We start from the raw sequence: 21,969 nt of genomic DNA, 5'->3' as shown, positions 1-21,969 counted from the left end.
TCAGTCACACTGCAGTTGGAATCTCCAGGATTTCCAAATAGGATAGGATATGGATATATTTATGAGCGATGTTTGAAAGACTCAGAAAGGGTTGAGAACAAGAGCAGGGATGGCAAATCCATGTACGTCCATCACAACTATCCCTCTCTTCCCTTCTAACCAGAGCCAGCACTCCAAGCCCTTCTTAGAATAACTGCAGGAAGTCTCTGCTGACTGATCAAATGTGGCACTCAAGAAAATACCTATTTGCTACTCTGCCCAACTGCATTTAATGACACAATCATTCCACACAATACTGGCGGCCCAGAGGAGAAAAGCTTTCATGATCAAGAAAAGTAAGCAGTGTTGCATCCTCCATCACACTTTTGGGGACTTACGTTTTTGGAAACTGGCATTTTAAAGACCTAGATATAAGCAGCTCATGCAGCTCAATAACAAAAAAACAAACAACCCAATCCAAAAATGGGCAGAAGACCTAAATAGACATTTCTCCAAAGAAGATATACAGACTGCCAACAAACACATGAAAGAATGCTCAACATCATTAATCATTAGAGAAATGCAAATCAAAACTACAATGAGATATCATCTCACACCAGTCAGAATGGCCATCATCAAAAACTCTAGAAACAATAAATGCTGGAGAGGGTGTGGAGAAAAGGGAACACTCGTGCACTGCTGGTGGGAATGTGAATTGGTACAGCCACTATGGAGAACAGTATGGAGGTTCCTTAAAAAAACTACAAATAGAACTACCATGTGACCCACTAATCCCACTACTGGGCATATACCCTGAGAAAACCATAATTCAAAAAGAGTCATGTACCAAAATGTTCATTGCAGCTCTATTTACAATAGCCCAGAGATGGAAACAACCTAAGTGTCCATCATCGGATGAATGGATAAAGAAGATGTGGCACATATATACAATGGAATATTACTCAGCCATAAAAAGAAACGAAATTGAGCTATTTGTAATGAGGTGGATGGACCTAGAGTCTGTCATACAAAGTGAAGTTAAGTCAGAAAGAGAAAGACACATACCGTAAGCTAACATATATATATGGAATTTAAGACAAAAAAAAATGTCATGAAGAACCTAGAGGTAAGACAGGAATAAAGACGCAGACCTACTAGAGAATGGACTTGAGGAAATGGGGAGGAGGAAGGGTAAGCTGTGACAGAGCGAGAGAGTGGCATGGATGTATATACACTACCAAATGTAAAACAGATAGCTAGTGGGAAGCAGCCGCATAGCACAGGGAGATCAGCTCGGTGCTTTGTGACCACCTAGAGGGGTGGGATAGGGAGGGTGGGAGGGAGGGAGATGCAAGGGAGGGTGGGAGGGAGGGAGACGCAAGAGGGAAGAGATATGGAAACATATGTATATGTATAACTGATTCACTTTGTTTTAAAGCAGAAACTAACACACCATTGTAAAGCAATTATACTCCAATAAAGATGTAAAAAAAAAAACTGATAAAAAGTAAATAAATAAAGACCTAGAGAAGTCCTACAGTAAGGAAGCCTGTTTCCTATGCTTAACCCAGCACTTCCCACACTTTCAAAGTAACAGAAGGTCCCTTAGAATGTACACTGCAAAATCCTCTTTTAGCTACTCCTTACCCTACATGGGTGAGGCCAGTCTGCCCAAACAGCCTCTTGAGAGGGGTGATTGTGGAAAGAAAACACCGTGGTAGCCTCTGTGCCTCCCACATTCAACAAGCAGTTCTCCAGGACTCCCAAGGTCCTTTGGAGACTTTTGCATATAAAAAGGAAAGTACAGAAGCCCCAGGACAGTCAGCAAGCACTATACAGTAATAGCTATATAGCTTCTGGCCTGTTGGCTTCCTGTCCTGGCAAGTGCAGTGAACCTCATTGTGCTGACTCCCTCATTACATGCTGTGTTTCCTATTTACTCAGAATCTTTAAGTGACTACGTTGTTTTTGAATTGTTGGTCAAATACCATAAAATTGTATTCAAATACACCAAAGCCTTAGTCATCCAAATTAAACTGGATAAATTGCAGGTTGAATTAGTGAAATTAAATAACAATTAAATCAGAATTTTCTGCCTGATAAAGATCTCAAAGGTCTAAACCCTTCATTTTACAGGTGACAGAATGGAAAGCCAAGGAAATGAAATATTAAATGTCAAAAGAAATTGATTTAAGGACCAAGAATAACGCAAACTAGATGGTGACAAATCATTAGCACATAGAATGGGTTTTTAGTATATTGAATATTAGATTAAAGGACCCTTGGTGTTGAGAAAAATCTTTAAAACTGATTACTTATCAAACAAGCATATAACTCTCCTTCAAATATATTTAATTATATTGATAACTCTTTTATCTCTTTACATTCAATATATGTATATGGGTATGTATAATCTTGGTATACATATATCTACAAAAGTAAGTTTTTTGGTGTTTAGCACCTCAATTTCTTTTCACATAACAAATCCTGAGCCTCTCCCATTGAGTATATGTATTTACCCAGGTTATGGATTTGCTTTATGATGACAGAATTATAGATAGATAGACAGAAAGAAAGACAGATTTGTCAGGCTGATAGACAAATAGATATAATTTGTCAATTATAAATACTAATGCTCAGAGATAATTTAAGCCTTTCTTAAATTATGAACATTACATGGGTTCCTAGCTTTACAATTTGTAAGTGGTTATAAAAATCCCCAGTATTGCCTACGAAAATATCAAGACAAATATCAAAACTCATTGCAATAATAACATAGAAGCTAAAACAGCAAGTTGCAAAGCAGAACCTCATCTATAGTCTTTACACATTGCATTCAAACCTATGATTTTTCTGTGTTCAAGAGTGAAAAGGCATCAGAAGGTCGGGTTTTCAAGGATCAAACTTTCCATTGTTCTTTGAATCAGAGATTGTATGCAAGTACAGAGCTTTGCATAAGAATTAGTCCTCTTCCGTGTATCAGCTATTTTCAGCTCAGCCTAGCAATCTTTGATTTCTTGGTTTGTAACTATGGCAATAAGATTAAATGGCATTCAGTAAAATTCATTTTACAAATTAGCTTGGGAGGGTGTCCATGACTGTGATGAAGGAGCAATGCAAAAATACTAGGAAACAAGAGGGAAATTAAATTGGGCTTGCAATATTCTTCAAAATAATCCTCAAAATCATCTAGTGCCATATGGCAGTTTGCAAGCGATGTATGGTGACTTGAAATAAAAACGAGCAAATAACTGCTTGATAGATTCCTTGGCACAGCTTAAGCCACCACACCTCTCCACTTCCCCCTCGACCATCACACAACATCCTTTGTCTGTGGACGCCTATGTGTCTATGGGCTTGCCAGAGTCTTTGATCTGGGACTTTTTATACTAAATAACAGTCAAATCAATTTCAAACACCTTCATTACAGTACACAGCTCATTATGTTCTAGAAAAATGTTTAGCTCCAAGCCCCAGGCCACGTTATAATGAGGACAGGAATGCACACTAGTACACATGCTCTACAGAGTGTCTCTGTATTTCTAGGTGATACACAATCACCACTGGTCTAAGCGAAAAGCAGGCATTCATTTGCAGCCTTTAAAGATGGTTTCCTAAAGTTTTAAATCGTTTGCCATAAAACATAGTTTTAATCTTGCAATGCTGTTAATGTTTTTCCTTTTCCGGAAAAGGTAGCCTTTTGAAAAAGTACATAGGCAGACATGGGAAAGAAAAACCTGCATCAATATGTTCTCAAATCCTTAATGAGTGACATACAAATTTGTTATATATATGTATACTTTATATATTTTATACATATATATGTATACATACATAAGTATATTTTATACATATATAAAATATATAAAGTAATTCTCTTAAATCCATTTTTTAAAGATTTTATATATATATATAGGCATAGGAGTATTGTATATACAGACAACTTCTTTAAAAAAAAAACAGATTTAAGAGATTTACTTTATTTGAAAAAACCTGAGGGTAGATTTCCATCTTATCAATTGTTCATTTACAAAGAAACTCAAGTGCCTTGTTAAGCAAATAGTTTTATTTATGTTTACCCTTCTTATTTTGGGAAGGCAGGAAACGGAATATAAACCCTCATGGACTCATTTCTGTTCTCTATTCTTTGTGCTTTTTCAATGCCTCAATGACCATCCATGAAATTTTTGACATTACACTTGAAATAAATGTGACACAATGTTGGCTGTCAGTGTTTTTTCACTCTGATTTAATTACAAGGTCTTGCTATAAACCAGTAATAGGGAAATTACTTCACTGGACACACAAGACATTATTAAAATTACTTGTGTTCCTCTGTTGTTGGAAATATTAGCTAGTGTGGTAGAAATTCTTTTTGCCATCACGATTGAGTATCATAAATTAATTGTATATAACTAGATGGAAACAAATGCATACTGGCATATAAATAATCACAACCTGTTTTCTTGCCAGCAAGCCACAGTCTGCTTGGTATCTGAGAAAACACTAATGTAGCAGAGGAATGGCAATGCTTTTTTTGATAAAAGGATTATTACAAAGATAAAACGGATTTTTATGCAGCATAAGCAAGTGATAACTGTTCTCATGTTAACCTTGGAACTCTACTCAAGAACAAGATTCAGCAGTATTTTTAGTTAGCCATGAATATCTTAGAGGGATTGCTGGGAAGAAGACAGTCCTTATGTAAAAGAAGTGTTTGAACCATTGGTTATAATGTAGTATGACAGCCAAGGTCTGGCACAGGGGGCCAGATTACTAAAAGCAGGATATTATCTGCATAATCCAGGGTCAGCAAACGGAGATGAAACAAGCCAAAGGGAAACCTGCAGTCAAGCCTTGTCCTTCAACACATGTCATTAGGAGCCTTGGTTTCAAGTTGCATGGGTGGTAGTATCTAGGGAAAGCTCACTGCTCATTAAGGATGCTCCTCCAGATTGGTCCACGCAGATGAGCTGGACCCCTAACTTATTAGCAAATGTTGGAATTAAAATGCCAACTAATGTCTGAAACAGGAAAAAGATTAGTTCTTAAACTATCCTTCACATTAAGTAAGCACAATGAAGAAATGAATCTATATGTACAAATTTTTTTTAATCTTAAAAATAGGTTTATCTTAGTAGCCTTATCTATTATGTTTATAAGAGAAGGGTTTTACCAGTGGAACAACATTTGAGTCACAAAAATTCATTCTACACCTAACACTTTCAGGTCAAGTATAAATAAAAGATAAATACGCTTCAATTCCAAAGACTAAATGTTAGTCTGCTTACCGTAACTGTTTTATAATTTGGCCTAAATGTTTCTATGGATGAAGAATCGAATTGCTTGGAGTCGGTATGAAATAAACAGTATGTCTTGAAATGCAAACATGAACTTGCTTTTAAAACAGGCATTAATGACCTGTAATCAAGGTACAAATTAGTAACTAGGAAAACACTGAAGAATGTGCATTTTCAAAAGAAAGGAACATTAGTACTCGAGAACATATATACATAGAAAGCTAAATACATACAGATTCTTCTGTAATTATTAAAGACGATTATAAATCAAAGAAGAAATTTGTATTGCTGCTTCATCGGTGATAGCACCTCCTCATTAGACCAACAGAAATGTTTGTATTTTGGGAAGAGACGGGAGACTTCCTAAATAAGTGTCAAAATGAACTACCTGCTACATTTCTAATCTTTCACAGGGCTTTAGATCCCCAGAAACAGGAGAAAATTGCAAAAAGATAGGTGTCACCCTCATACATTGCTGGTGGAGATGTAAAATGGACCAGCCATTTTGGAAAACAGTTTGGAAGTTCCTCAAAATATTAAACATCAAGTTACCATATGACCCAGCAATTTCACTCTTAGGTAAATACCAAATGGAAATGAAAATATATGTCAACACAAAAACATGTACATGTATGTTCATGGCTGTGTTATTCCTAATAGCCCCAGAGGGGGGAAAATCCAAATGTCAATCAGTTGATGAATGGATAAACAAAATGTGTTCTATCCACACAGTGGAATAGTATTTGGTGATTTAAAAAGAAATGAAGTACTGCTACAACATGGATGACCCTCGAGAACATTATGCTAAGTGAAAGAAACCAGTCACCAAAACACATGTACTGCAGGTTCATGTATGAAAGATTCCACAGACAAATCTATAGAGACAGAAAGTAGATTAGTTGTTGCTGGTGGGGGGAGGAGGGAACGGGGAGTGACAACAAATGGGTGCTGGGTTTCCTTTTGAAGTCATAAAAACTTTCTAAAATTAGATTATAGTGATGGCTGTACAAATTCATAAATAAACTAAAACCCATTGAATTATATATTTTGGGTAAATTTAATGGTATGTCAATGATATCTCAGTAAAGCTGTTTATCTTTTTCTTTTTTTTTTTTTTTTTAAGACATGTCTTACCCAGCTCAGGAACAGAATGCTTACTATAGCAAGGAAGCTGCTACAGTAAAGTAGTAAGAGGTTTCAAACAAACAACCTGATTTTAATTAGCGGTGGTTCATCCCCACCCCTCAAGTGTTCCTTGTGTTAGCAATACAACTCAGTAGTCTATATATTCTCTCTCTCATTGTTTTTTTAAAAACAAAGTAGACAACACTGTACAGACAAAAACTCAAGGTTTACCTGGGATAGGGTATATCAGTAACTTGTGTAAATGTTGGCTGTTCCCCTTCTTTTAATTGGTGAATGTGCTGTGTCCCCAGAGTCCACATCTGATGGGAGCGGGTGTCTGCTGGTAACAGGAGCCTGTGGATAAGGTTTACTCTCCCTTCTGTTTGGCACAGAGAGAATAATGCACAAACTGAACCATTCCTTAGCTGACAATAGAGCAGATCAGAAAGAGCTGATGCTTATCTGTGACTGAGAAGGCTCCACCATAGTTTTTTTTACCTAAGTAATTTTAAACCCCTTTTAATTTTTTTAATCAGTAAGAAAGGAAGCTCTGCTGTTAAACTGAGGGAGAAACATACTTGGTACTACTGAATACCAGAGGGTGGGACTCTTCACCCATCCTTGAAAAAAGATAGGTGTTATCTGCTCCTGAAGGCAATATTTCAGGGGAAGAAGTTTTTTGTTGTAGTTCCTTGTGTTTTTTTATTTTTCTCTCACGGGACAAACCTCATACATTCCATTCATAGAAAAGGTTTCCCAGGAAACTTCCATTCAGAGCGAGAAAATGGAGAGAGAGATGCAAACTGAGAGCAAGGAGAATGTTAATGAAGAGAGTGAATGTTTCTGCCCTGTTGTGGGATTTCCATGTTGACAATGACCAGGAATATCACTTAACAGGAGCCTTCAGAATAGTGTTTCTCTGGTACTCCACTGTCTGGGCCACTTGACTAGAATGGTTTGAACACTCCGCTTTATCATTTGGGCCATAAAATGTCTCTTCTTACCTGTCAACACGGAGAGTCAAGTCCATCTCTTCCCTCTTTGTCTCAAAGTCATTGAACTTGATTCTCTCCTTCCAACATTAATGACCAACATTAATGACCTATAAGGAAAGGAATTCCATCATGCCTCTTCTGCACTCATTTTGCCTACAGCCTCCTTTCTAAGTATTTTTATGCATGGCTTAAAAAATTAATGTAAGATATCAAAGAGATCTAGTTCTTCAAAATTCCTTAAGTGAATTAAAAAATGGAGATTACATACTTAGATAACACAAAGATACTTTATTTGCTGTGGAAAGTTTGATTTTAATTGATATTTCAGGATTCTCTTTTTCCCTGGAGAAAAAGAATCTTCCATGATGTCTGAAAAATCCAGAGGGTATGTGTATCAATACTGCTTAAGAGAAAAATCATGAATGACTGTGGCCATGCCTTACACTGGTGGAGTCATTCACAAAGCATTCTCATGTCCCTTGTCTCACTGGAAACTACCAACAGTTGTTTGAAGTCCAGAAGATAGAGTGGTTTTACACACGAGGAAGGAAATGAGCCTAGAGAAAGGAGAATGCTCATCAAAGACATAAAAACAGTAACAAGAAAAGCCAAGACCATAACCCACATCCCTGACCCCTCATCCAAAACCAATCTGCATCTCTCCATGAATGACCATCACACCTAACTCTGCCCCAAATGCAGCCTCAAGCTCTTTTCTCCTGGTAGGAGGAGGGGCAGTATAGGGGTAGGGGATTAAGAGGTACAAACTATTAGCTATAAAATAAGCTACAAGGATATATTGTACAACACAGGGAAGATAGCCAATATTCTATAATAACTATAAATGGAGTATAATCTTCAAAAATTGTGAAGCACTATATTGTACACCTGTAACTTATATAGTATTGTACATCAACTATACTTCAATAAAATAAATAAATAAACAAATAAAAGATTAGTCCTGCACTGGACAAAAACTACAACAATTTCATCATAGGAAACAGGATTTCCTACTTGGAAAGTTGTCAAGAATAAGTTTTCGAATTAAGAAAGAATAAAAAGATAACATCTGCAAGGGACTAGAAGGTCACCTATAAAGGGGGCTCACTGTGCTGCCTCCTCAGTCCACGGTCAAACTTGAGCCTCCAGGTGTACATCTAAAATACCAAGTCTGCCACAGAGCCTCTGGAATTCTGCAGCCAGAAGTAACGCCCCCTCCATGGATTTCATGTGCCCTTTGCCTATTGTACATGCTGCTTACCACTTAGAAGGAAAACTGCATGGCATCTTGGAAAGAGCACTGGGTTTGGAGCCAGATGGTTTCAGTTGCAACTCTGACCTTGGGCGTGTTACTTAACCCTGCTGCATTTCTGTAAAAGGGGACAGAATTCACAGAGTTGCTGTGAAGATTAAATTAGCTAATGCTTCCAAAGCACTTGACAAATGGTACATAATCAATGTTAGCCATTGTTATTATCAGTATTAGTCTAACATTCCCATTTTACAGAAAACCAACTGAGGCATAGACAAAAGAAAAACTTCACACTGAGGTAAAGGTGTATAATTAATAACAGTACCCAACTCACAGGATTGTTGTGGTGATTAAATATATGTGACATATGCCTCATGAAACGTAAGTTATTTGTGTAAGTATGCTAACACACAATTTGGAGTGCATACCCTTGAAAGCAACTACAGTATCTCCTTTATCTTTTCCCTCCTCCATAGCCTCGAAGAGGTCTTCCACAGAATTGGTGCTAAATAAGCATTAACCAAATCAACATACAGCTGATTTGAAGGATGTCAGACATCATATCCAGAGGATATAAATTATCTAGTTTATTAAATTTATTGAACCTATGCTTCCACAGATTCAATGAAGACTAACTTTTTCATTATATTATCAACAAAACACCACTGACCATTGATTTGGTCAGTGACCGGCCTGTCCTCCAGTGTAGGGAGCCCTGAAATCACCTGGAGCACCTCAGTTGCTAAGGAGATAGTTTTTCTCCTGTCATTTGGGTCTAAATGTCTAACTCTAAAGCATTCAACCAAGTGGAGAAGCGCTTCTTTTTCCAGAAGTTCCTCTCTAGGGAGACTAGGAAGGCAAAGGTAGGGTCCAATAAAACCTCCTTAGCAATAAACACTACTCTGAATTACAGTCCTTTGATACCTGCAACTCACTGATTTCGTCCAAAACCCATGGCTCACTTTCTTTATTGGCCCCTAGCCAACATATTTTACTTGTCCAGGACAGTTCTCAATTGAACGATTTCCAGTGGGCCTTGCTAGGGAAGGGACTTATATACAGGTGCCATTAGATATATCAGGATGTCCCCGGTGCAAAATTGCTCAGAAGAGGCTATGCTGGTGCTGTGTACTGGGGAAGAGATAAAGATAGAAAGGCTTGGGAAACTTAACAAGTCTTTTGTTCGAGGTGAGTCCTGATACTAGATTTGAAAGCCCTTGTCAGAGAGCTGTGGGCGAGATGGCATAGTTCATTCCCTTAAGCTGGTATTGTTCGTTCCCTTGTTCATACATGGTCTGTGGAAATTCATCTCAAAACTCCTCTGAAAACCATAATTTTGTCCAGGACTAAAGCCAAACCCAGGACACCTACCCTGGGTATTCTAGACATTTCAGATGTAATGTTCATTATGGTTGAAAATAAAATTTTCGATCTTTATGCCACCTTTTCTTTTTCATTGTCAGAACTGCCCCAGCATCCTGAAGCAATGGTCTTTCACCTTTGAATCACTGGTTCCAACACCTTAGAAAGACAAGTCAACCCGAATGTGGTTATTGATGAGCAAACTGGAAATAGAACTTTGAGTCAGTGGAAGAAGGAAGAAATCTATTAGTTCCCTTTTCTGACCAAAAAAAATCATTCCCTGAGTTTCACACTCCAGTCCCTCTTAGAAATTATTCTAGGAAGACAAAGCCAAATTATGGGCATCCAAGTTCACGCTGGCTGAACAAGAGAAGTAGGTAAGCAATGAACCTTATTAGCATGTGTCCTCTAAGGCTGATGACTGTCATTAGGCTGCTGGAGGATGACATCATTTTCTCTAAGAGGCAGTCAGCTCGAAAATGTCAACTATCTTGGTGAATTCATTCTTGCAGCTGCTTTATGTTGCCTTCTGCTCCTTGCTAAAGCAAGGGACATATTTCATTTCTGGGATCTGTCAGACATGTTGCTGGTTTAAATATTACATTTGAAGCCCAATCCAATCTGAACATATTGTGTTTTGAGAAGCATGGTGAAAAAAACATTGACTTCAAGAAAGTAAAAGGCCAAGGTGTTAAACTCTGTAATCTCATTTGAAAAGAAATCCCGTTTGGGGATTCAACTTGCTTTCATTGTATAATGTCATTTTTTTCAAAGACTTCTCTAGTATGAAATTAGTAGGAACACTTATACTACACTGATACGGTCATAAAATAGTCATATGGGGAGGCAAGGGTAAGAGTAAGAAGAAAACAAGATGGTTTTGAGAGCACAGATAATATAACTGTAAAACACACACCATCCAAAAGTTCGTGCCTCTCTGAATGTAGCTCTTTTTCACTTCACCAGCCACATAAGGAAAAAAATAGTGTCATTTATTAATTTTTTCAATAAACATTATTGAATGCCTATAATTTTTTCAGATCCTGTGCTGGGCACTGTGGCAATGACTTTTTAAGATACTTTGCACCCCTAAGAGAGCTCCAAGTTCAATGGGGGAGAGAGACATGCCAAGGGAAATCATAAAATAATGTGGAAGTTCCATAAAAGAAAAAGATTCAGCAGAAAGTTTTGAGAGTGGGTTTTAAAGGAAGATAATGTGTGTTTACAAACACACCTATACAGTCTTCTGTGTAGGGGTAAGTGAGAAGAAATGGAAAAGAAAGGCAAACAGAAAACTATCCTTAACATATAACTACATAGGTATTAGGAATAACCTCCATAGGTGAATGAACGACCTGGCTGTGATAACAGAAGCACCAAAAAGAGCCTTGCAATACCCCCAAATATCTTTCTTGTCTTCTGTGTAATGTCTGAAATACTTGGACCTGAAGACAAATACTTTAAATCCACGATTGGACTTGGAAACTAGGAGATGTAAACCATTGATTGAAATAAACATTAAAGTGTAATTATACTCTATTGTCTTTCTGATAGTAAGTTTGCAGAGAGGTGACTGGGAAAGCATAATGCCTAAAGTAATAAGAAATAAGCAAAACTAAGAGCTAGAAAAGAAATGATGTGTTTCCTTCCATTTTTTTTTAATTGTTTTAATTTACCTACAGTGACTGCACAGATCTTAGATGTTACAGTCTGATGTTTCATGAATTCAAACACTCTTCCATCATCCCACACAGTTTCCTTCAGCCCTTTTTAATCAGTTTCCACTGCCCTCCTGGCCAAAGGCAGTCACTGTTCTCATTTTCTTCACCATAGATTAGTATCACCTACCTATGTTCTTAAATTTTATATAAATGGAAATACTCTATATGCACTCTTGTTTCTGACATCTGTCATGGAGCACAATGTATTCACATGTTATGAAAACCAGTAATTGCTTCCTTTTTATTGCTGAGTAGTATTCCACTGTATGAATACACCACAGTCTGTTTATCCAGGATCTGCTGATGGACATTCGGATTGTTCGCAGTTTTTAGCTATTTGAACAGAGCTCTTATGAACACTCTTGTAACAAGTCTTTTGTGAATATGCATGTTCACTTCGATTGGGTAAATAACTAGGAATGAATTGCTGGGCTATAAGGTCAGTGTGGGTTTTAACATTTTTGTGGGTATTTACCATGAAAGTTGGGGCATTTGAACTCAACCTTGAAGGATGAGGGAGAAAAGGAAATAAAGGCCACCCAGGCTCTGGGAAGAGGAAGAGCAAAAGCAGGGGTTGGGGAAGCGCCCGTGGAATTTGGAAAGGTGAACAGTCAGATGTGAATCATAAGGTGCACTTACGGTGTTCCTTTTGGCAAACAGCTCCTGGGATGTTTCCAATGTCTGTGTTACTGTTAGCAGAGTCTACAGAGTCTAAAATAATTACTGGAACTTCTGAAAGTGTTACGAAGCTTTTCAGAACATGTCATTGTTTCTGGGAAGCCTAAGCCTAACAGCAACAAAAATCTTACCTCCTGTTCAAGTGTCTGATTTGGTAGACAAGGTATCCAGCTGGGTACTGAGCTGTGGTCACATCACTGTCATCCAGGCATCATTTCCGTTGCTTCTTAAGAACAGGATCTGGACTGGAACAGGTCTTCCCCTGGTGGGACCCAGTCTCAACCACTTTGAGGGCACAAGCCAGTTTTCTGCCCCACTTTGCACACTCAGGTCTATACCTAAGAGCTGTGGGATCTCCAGGCTTGCAGGTAACATGAGTCAGCGTGGCTGGAAATGTACACCATTCAAATACCATCAGTTCAGTCTATTTTGTCAAATCTCCCTTTAAGTTTCTTATTAACTTCTTTCAATGGGTTGAGATTCTTATATATTACCTTTGATCATTAAAAAGAGAAATGAAAGGTTGATGAATGATTCAATCTACCCTCCTTTGGTTTTTCTACTCCAACACATTGTTCATAATTAAGGAATGATAGCTGAGATTCTAGGTCTACATTATTTTCCTTGATTCTACTAACTATTCTTCAAGAAAATAAACTCCCAAACCACAAATTCCCCCAAAAAAGCTCTAAGTCTCAGGAAAGATGTGCAATAACTATAACATTAAATACAATATAACAACAATCACACACACAAACACACATATACACTTATCCTAAGAGGCTCTAAAACAGTAGACAGTCAACACCAGTGCGTGAGGGTACGAGTTTGGTGCTACACCCACCTCTTCCTTTCAGAGGGAACTTACATGTCCACAGAACTCTGTTATTCATAAAATTAGTCATACAGGGACCAGACAGCCTGGGCTAGGATACACTGCAGTCACAGGGAAAAAGAAATGCAAGAGACATATAAAAACAGAAGCTTATTTCTCACTCTACTACTCACTGGTACTAGAGTGCTATTGAAAGGAAAAGGCATTAGGAGCCTGGGGACCAGTGTTTCAAACACTAGTCACTGGCCCTGGGTCTAGATTTTAACCTCTGAACTAAATGACTTAATCTCTAAAATAAGAATGTTGTGCTACATGATTTCTGAGATTCTTTCTAATGCTGGAATTCTGTAACAAACAAAGAAAAATCACCAGATTACAGGAACACTCATCAAATAGGCACGTACTCACTGGACTGAACCACAATTTGGCTGCTCCAATAATTTTGGTCATCTCTATGATCAATAATATTCCTGGTGGCCCAATCAATAATGCTACTAACTGTGTGGATCATTAAGGTGACTAAGGTGCCCTGATAGACTGGGTATGGTCCCTTCAGCCTCATGCTCAGCTGTGGCTAAAGGGGAAAGTATCCCAGCGTCCCTTTGACTTGGGTTCTTTTTTTGCATCTTGTGGTCCTGGTCCTCTTTTATTCTTCAAATGGAAAGGAGTAACAAGACCACATGAGTAAAAGAAAACAACTGAGAAGATGGAGTCAATATTCAGTGTTGTCGTCTTAAAGACCTCCTACCCGGCAGACACTGGTACAGGAGAAAACAAACTCTGAGTAGGACTTTGCTTCTGCCAGTCTACCGTGTAGGTCAGCAAAGAAACAAATAATTATGCTTTCAAGCCACAAAAAAGCATGGAGTGATACATATTGTTATGCCCAAAAACGCCAGTCTGAAAAGGCTACATACTGCATAATTCCAACCATCTGACATTCTGGAAAAGGCAAAACTCCAGAGACAGTAAAAAGATCCGTAGTTGCCAAAGCCCTGGGAGGAGGGAAGGAGGGATGAATTTGGGGAGCACAGGGGATTTTTAGGACAGTGAAACTATTCTGCATGATACTATAATAGTGAATACGTGACATTACGCACATGTCAAAACCCGGAGAGTTTGTAACACAAAGAATGCATCCTAATGTAAACTATAGACTTTAGTTAATAATGATGTATCAACTATTGGTTTATCAATTGTAAGAAGAATGCAAGAAGCAAATAATAACTGTATGGGGAGGGGAGAGGCAACTGGGAACTCTGTACTTTCTGCTCAATTTTCCTGTAAACCTAAAACTACTCTGAAAAATACAAATCTATTATAAAATACACACGCAAAATTTTCAAAGTTAAGAAAACAACCCGGAACCCCCAAATGCTGAAAACCTGATTATCTATTGGAAGAAAGAAGGGATTACGATGGGCCAAGTGGAAAAAAGAGCAGCGGACTTGGATATTGAAGACTAAGTTTCAAGACCTACCTTAGGGATAGAAGATCTCCACCTCAGAACTCGGCATACCCAGGCTTCAGTCCTGACCGTGCCACTGCCATGCTCCGCTATCCTGGACAAGTTTCGGAACCTCACTCCCAGATTTAGTGTCCTCCTTTATGAAATGCGTCTATTAGAAGTACCTCTTAAGGGCTCTTGCAAGAAGAGAGTCAGATAAGGCAGGTAAATCCTGTAGCAAAAGGTCTGGCCTATTATAGGGTGTCAATAAAGAAATATTATCACTAGTCATCTGAATTAAATTACTTAAATGCTTTAAACCTGTTGATGTGGAAGAATCAATGACACTAAGTACAGGAAGCACTACGCAAGTTGTTTTGTCCTGATGCCGGGCCACCATCTAGGTGATCCTTGGGATTACTGTGCAGGTAGTATGCATTTTAGAATCAGACTGGCCCTTTTCTGACCTTAGGCTTCTTTATCGGCGGCACTTGCAATTTTCACTTTTATTTTGAGGGTCATGCTTTCCCATAATCAGCCAGTTTGTGAATGGCTCTCTGGGAACAAGTTAGGCCCGTTAGCAAACAACATCCATCAGCTCTTTCAGGTCACGCGGTATTCACTAATAAATATTCCCATAGTGCATTAAAGAGTATCTTTGTAGTTTAGGTCAGTTACTAACACATTTCATACTTATTCCCACAGGGTAAATGCTTTGTATATGTAGAGAATATAACATTATTTTATGATGATAGTCATTACCAAAGTAGAAAGGTCTCTTTTTCTACAAATACATACCCAAGTTCCTTCAAATACTCTATGTTACTTATTTTATTAAAATAAGTTTAAAATAAATCATCTCTGGCTACAATCAAAATTGCCAGTTGTGACATTTTTTAACTACTCAGCATGCTTTCTTCCTAACCTTACCAAAGCCATGAAATGTCTCAGCCCTTTTAAAAATAGTTTTCATTTACAAAATCATATGCACTTTTTCTATTGGGATCAGCTCAGTCACTGTATTGAAAACAACTAATTAACTTCCTGTGTCACTGATTATAAATAGCACCCAATACTAGTCATTAGCATCCATGCTCAAATTTGCAATCTTGTTTCCTGTTCCACGACAGGAAAGACTTCATTGGAAGTACATGAGCCTTATCGTAGACTCAGAGTCATTTATGACCAAGAACTATGGCTTCTTTAATCAACCAGCCTTAACAGGCATTGGATTTGTCACAGGAAGCAGGTATGTACTTTCATCCCCTTGAATTACCCATTATGTAATTAGGAAGGAAAGAGTAAACAGATTCTTTGAAGAATAAAAAACTAGACTGAAATACTTTAAATAACATTTCTCTATCTCATACATCATATGGAATGCCTCTATCATATGCAATGCCTCTATTTCTGCATTGCAAACCGGTTCATCTGTACCATTTCTCTAGATTCCACATATATGGTTAACATATAATATTTGTTTTTGTCTTTCTAACTTACTTCACTCTGTATAACAGTCTCTAGGTCCAGCTGATCTCCCCATGCGATGCAGCTGCTTCCCACAAGCTATCTATTTTACATTTAGTACTATATATATGTCAATGCTACTCACTCACTTCGTCCCAGCTTACCCTTTCCCCTCCCCGTATCCTCAAGTCCATTCTCTACATCTGCATCTTTATTCCTGTCCCGCCCTAGGTTCATCAGAAACATCTTTTCTTCTTTTTTTTTAGATTCCATATATATGTGTTAGCATACGGTATTTGTTTTTCTCTTTCTGACTTACTTCACTCTGTATGACAGACTCTAGGTCCATCCACCTCACTACAGATAGTTCAATTTTGTTTCTTTTTATGGCTGAGGAATATTCCATTGTATATATGTTCCACATCTTCTTTATCCATTCATTTGTCGATGGACACATAGGTTGCTTCCACGTCCTGGCTATTGTAAGTAGTGCTGCAATGAACACTGTGGTACATGACTCTTTTTAAATTATGGCTTTCTCAGGGTATATGACCAGTAGTGGGATTGCTGGGTCATATGGTAGTCCTATTTTTAGTTTTTTAAGGAACCTCCTTACTGTTCTCCACAGTGGCTGTTATCAATTTACATTCCCACCAACAGTGCAGGGGGGTTCCCTTTTCTCCACACCCTCTCGAGCATTTATTGTTTGTAGATTTTTTGATGATGGCCATTCTGACAGGTGTGAGGTGATACCTCACTGCAGTTTTGATTTGCATTTCTCTAATGACTGGTGATGTTGAGCATCCTTTCATGTGTTTGTTGGCAGTCTGTACAGCTTCTTTGAAGAAATGTCTATTTAGGTCTTCTGCCCATTTTTGGATTGGGTTGTTTGTTTTTTTTGATATTGAGCTGCATGAGCTGCTTGTATATTTTGGAGATTAATCATTTGTCAGTTGCTTCGTTTGCAAATATTTTCTCCCATTCTGAGAGTTGTCTTTACGCGTTGTTTATGGTTTCCTTTGCTGTGCAAAAGCTTTTAAGTTTCATTAGGTCCCATTTGTTTACTTTTGTTTTTATTTCCATTTCTCTAGGAGGTGGGTCAAAAAGGATCTTGCTGTGATTTATGTCATAGTGTTCTGCCTATGTTTTCCTCTAAGAGTTTTATAGTGTCTGGCCTTACATTTAGGTCTTTAATCCACTTGGAGTTTATTTTTGTATATGGTGTTAGGGAGTATTCTAATTTCATTCTTTTACACATAGCTGTCCAGTTTTCCCAGCACCACTTATTGAAGGGGCTGTCTTTTCTACATTGTATATTCTTGCCTCCTTTACCAAAGATAAGGTGACCATATGTGCATACATTTATCTCTGAGCTTTCTATCCTGTTCCATTGATCTATATTTCTGTTTTTGTGCCAGTACCATATTGTCTTGATTACTGTAGGTTTGTAGTATAGTCTGCAGTTAGGGAGCCTGATTCTTCCAGCTCCATTTTTCTTTCTCAAGATTGCTTTGGCTATTCGGGGTCTTTTGTGTTTCCATACAAATTGTGAAATTTTTTGTTCTAGTTCTGTGAAAAACGCCATTGGTAGTTTGATAGAGATTGCACTGAATCTGTAGATTGCTTTGGGTAGCATAGTCATTTTCACAATGTTGATTCTTCCAATCCAAGAGCATGGTATATCTCTTCATCTGTTTGTATCACCTTTTAATTCTTTCATCAGTGCCTTATAGTCTTCAGCATACAGGTCTTTTGTCTCCTTAGGTAGGTTTATTCCTAGGTATTTTATTCTATTTTTGCAATGGTAAATGGGAGAGTTTCCTTAATTTCTCTTTCAGATATTTTATCATTAGTGTATAGGAATGCAAGAGATTTCTGTACATTAATTTTGTATCCTGCTACTTTACCAAATTCATTGATTAGCTCTAGTAGTTTTCTGGTAGCAACTTTGATTCTCCATGTATAGTATTATGTCATCTGCAAACAGTGACAATTTTACTTCTTTTCTGATTTGGATTCCTTTTATAATCCAAATCTGATTTGGATTATTTCCTTTTTGTCTCTGATTACTGTGGCTAAAACTTCCAAAACAATGTTGAATAAGAGTGGTGAGAGTGGGCAAACTTGTCTTGTTCCTGATCTTAGTGGAAATGGCTTCAGTTTTTCACCATTGAGAACCATGTTGGCTGTGGGCTTGTCATATATGGCCTTTATTATGTTGAGGAAAGTTCCCTCTATGCCTACTTTCTGCAGGGTTTTTATCATAAATGGGTGTTGAATTTTATTGAAAGCTTTCTTTGCATCTATTGAGATGATCATATGGTTTTTCTCCTTCAGTTTGTTAACATGGTGTATCACGTTGATTGATTTGCGTATATTGAAGAATCCTTGCATTCCTGGAATAAACCTCACTTGATCATGGTGTATGATCCGTTTAATGTGCTGTTGGATTCTGTTTGCTAGTATTTTGTTGAGGATTTTTGCATCTATGTTCATCAGTGATATTGGCCTGTAGTTTTCTTTCTTTGTGACATCTTTGTCTGGTTTTGGTATCAGGGTGACGGTGGCCTCGTACAATGAGTTTGGCAGTGTTCCTCCCTCTGCTATATTCTGGAAGAGTTTGAGAAGGATAGGTGTTAGCTCTTCTCTAAATGTTTCATAGAATTCTCCTGTGAAGCCATCTCCTGTGAAGTCCCAGGCTTTTCTTCGTTGGAAGATTTTTAATCACAGCCTCCATATCAGTGCTTGTGATTGGTCTATTTATATTTTCTATTTCTTCCTGGTTCAGTCTCGGAAGGTTGTGCTTTTCTAGGAATTTTTCCGTTTCTTCCAGATTGTCCATTTTATTGGCATATAGTTGCTTGTAGTAACCTCTCATGATCCTTTGTATTTCTGCAGTGTCAGTTGTTACGTCTCCTATTTCATTTTTTTTCTCCTATTCCATTTTTAATTCTGTTGATTTGAGTCTTCTCCCTTTTTTTCTTGATGAGTCTGGCTAATGGTTTATCAATTTTATCTTCTCAGAGAACCAGCTTTTAGTTTTATTAATCTTTGCTATCTTTCCTTCATGTCTTTTTCATCTATTTCTGATTTCATGCTTTCTTTCTTTCCGATAACTTGGGTGTTTTTTGTTCTTCCTCTGATTGCTTTAAGTGTAAGGTTAGGTTGTTTATTTGAGATGTTTCTTGTTTCTTGAGGTAGGATTGTATTGCTGTAAACCTCTGCCTTAGAACTGCTTTTGCTGCATCCCATAGATTTTGGGTCATCATGTTTTCATTGTCATTTGTTTCTAGGTATTTTTTGATTTCCTCTGTGATTTCTTCAGTGATCTCTTGGTTATTTAGTAGTGCATTGCTTACCCTCCATGTGTTTGTATTTTTTACACTACTTTTCCTCTTATTGATATCTAGTCTCATAGCGTTGTGGTCAGAAAATATTCTTGATAAGATTTCAATTTTCTTAAATTTACCAAGGCTTGATTTGTGACCCAAGATACGATCTATCCTGGAGAATATTCCATGAGCACTTGAGAAGAAAGTGTATTCTGTTGTTTTTGGATGGAATGTCCTGTAAATATCAATTAAGTCCATCTTGTTTAATATGTCATTTAAAGCTTCTGTTTCCTTATTTATTTTCATTTTGGATGATCTGTCCATGGGGGAAAGTGGGGTGTTAAAGTCCCCTACTATGATTGTGTTACTGTCGATTTCCCCTTTTATGGCTGTTAGCATTTGCCTTATACTTATGTTATTGATATTTATGTTCCTTATTGATATTTACTATGATTGACATCAATTATGCCTTATTGATATTTATGTTCCTATTACCATTTTCTTAATTGTTTTGGGATGTTATTGTAGGTCTTTTCCTTCTCTTGTGTTTCCTGCCTAGAGAAGTTCCTTTACCATTTGTTGTAAAGCTGGTTTGGTGGTGCTGAATTCTCTTAACTTTTGCTTGTCTGTAAAGGTTTTAATTTCTCCGTCAAATCTTACTGAGATCCTTACTGGGCAGAGTAATCTTGGTGTAGGGTTTTCCCTTTCATCACTTTAAATATATCCTGCCACTCCCTTCTGGCCTGCAGAGTTTCTGCTGAAAGATCAGCTGTTAACCTTATGGGGATTCCCTTGTATGTTGTTTGTTGTTTTTCCCTTGCTGCTTTTAATATTTTTTCTTTGTATTTAACTTTTGATAGTTTGATTAATACGTCTCTTGGCGTGTTTCTCCTTGGATTTATCCTGGATGAGACTCTCTGCACTTCCTGGACTTCATTGACTATTTTCTTTCCCATATTACAGAAGTTTTCAACCATAATCTCTTCAAATATTTTCTCAGTGCCTTTCTTTTCCTCTTCTTCTTCTGGGACCCTTATAATTCTAATGTTGGTGCATTTAGTGTTGTCCCAGACGTCTCTGAGACTGTCCTCAATTCTTTTCATTCTTTTTTCTTTATTCTGCTCTGCAGTAGTTATTTCCATTAATTTATCTTTCAGGTCACTTATCTGTTCTTCTGCATCAGTTATTCTGCTACTGATTTCTTCTAGAGAATTTTTATTTTCATTTATTGTGTTGTTGTTCATCATTGTTTGCTCTTTAGTTCTTCTAGGTCTTTGTTAAACAGTTCTTGTATTTTCTCCATTCTATTTCCAAGATTTTGGATCATGTTTACTATCATTACTCTAAATTCTTTCTCACATAGACTGCCTATTTCCTCTTCATTTGTTTGGTCTGGTGAGTTTTTACCTTGCTCCTTCATCTGCTGCGTATTTCTGTCTTCTCATTTTGCTTAACTTACTGTGTTTGGTGTCTCCTTTTTGCAGGCTGCTGGTTCATTGCTCCCATTGTTTTTGGTGTCTGCTCTCAGTGGGTAAGGTTGGTTCAATGGGTTGTGTAGGTTTCCTGGTGAAGGGGACTAGTGCCTGTGTTCTGGTGGATGAGGCTGGATCTGTGTTTCTGGTGGGCAGGATCGTGTCCGGTGGTCTGTTTTGGGGTGTCTGTGAATTTAGTATAAATTTAGGAAGCCTCTCTGCTAATGGGTGGGGTTGTGTTCTTATCTTGCTAGTTGTTTGGCATGGAGTGTCCAGCACTGGAGCTTGATGGTTGTTGAGTGGGGATGGGTCTTAGCGTTGAGATGGAGATATCTGGGAGAGCTCTCACTGATTGATAGTACGTGGGGCTGGGAGGTCTCTTGTGGTCCAATATCCTGAACTCGGCTCTCCCACCTCAGAGGCTCAGGCCTGACACCAGGCCAGCACACCAAGACCCATCGGCTCAGAAGAAAGGGAGGAAAAAAAAAGGAAGAAGTAAAATAAAATAAAGTTATTAAAATTAGAAATAAAAAATATTACTAAAATAAAAAATTTTAAAAGTAATAAAAAAAGAGAGCAACCAAACCAATAAACAAATCTACCAATAATAACAAGCTCTAAAAACTAAACTAAGAGAAACATAAAAATCAGAAACTAGTCAGTCGCAGGAAGCAAACTCCAAGTCTATAGTTGCTTTCAAAGTCCACCGCCTCAATTTTGGGATGATTCATTGTCCATGAAGGTATTCCACAGGTGCAGGGTACATCAAGTTGACTGTGGGGATTGAATCCACTGCTCCTGAGGCTGCTGGGAGAGATTTTCCTTTCTCTTCTTTGTTCGCACAGCTCCTGGGGTTCAGCTTTGGATTTGGCCCCGCCTCTGTGTGCAGGTCACCTGAGGGCATCTGTTCCCCGCCCAGACAGGTGGGGCTTAAAGGGGTGGCTGATTAGGGGGATCTGGCTCTCTCAGGCCAGGGGGAGGGATGGGTACGGAATGCAGGGAGA

At 37.9% G+C, this 21,969-nt stretch overlaps 1 long non-coding RNA gene across 1 annotated transcript; it reads right to left on the bottom strand.

Moving 5' to 3' along the window:
* Window positions 1–7,327: 7,327 nt before the first annotated feature.
* On the bottom strand, window positions 7,328–12,871 carry LOC307184399. The gene is made up of 4 exons (XR_013827723.1): window positions 12,544–12,871; window positions 8,661–8,769; window positions 7,838–7,956; window positions 7,328–7,506 (listed from the first exon to the last, which is right to left on the bottom strand). It is a non-coding gene; the product is annotated as an uncharacterized lncRNA (long non-coding RNA).
* Window positions 12,872–21,969: the final 9,098 nt, after the last annotated feature.

The sequence above is a fragment of the Stenella coeruleoalba genome, assembly GCF_951394435.1.
Source record: "Stenella coeruleoalba genome assembly, chromosome: 3".
Taxonomy (NCBI): Eukaryota; Metazoa; Chordata; class Mammalia; order Artiodactyla; family Delphinidae; genus Stenella; species Stenella coeruleoalba.
Note: the sequence above shows the minus strand (reverse complement) of the source record. Positions and strands in the feature narration are given on the sequence as shown.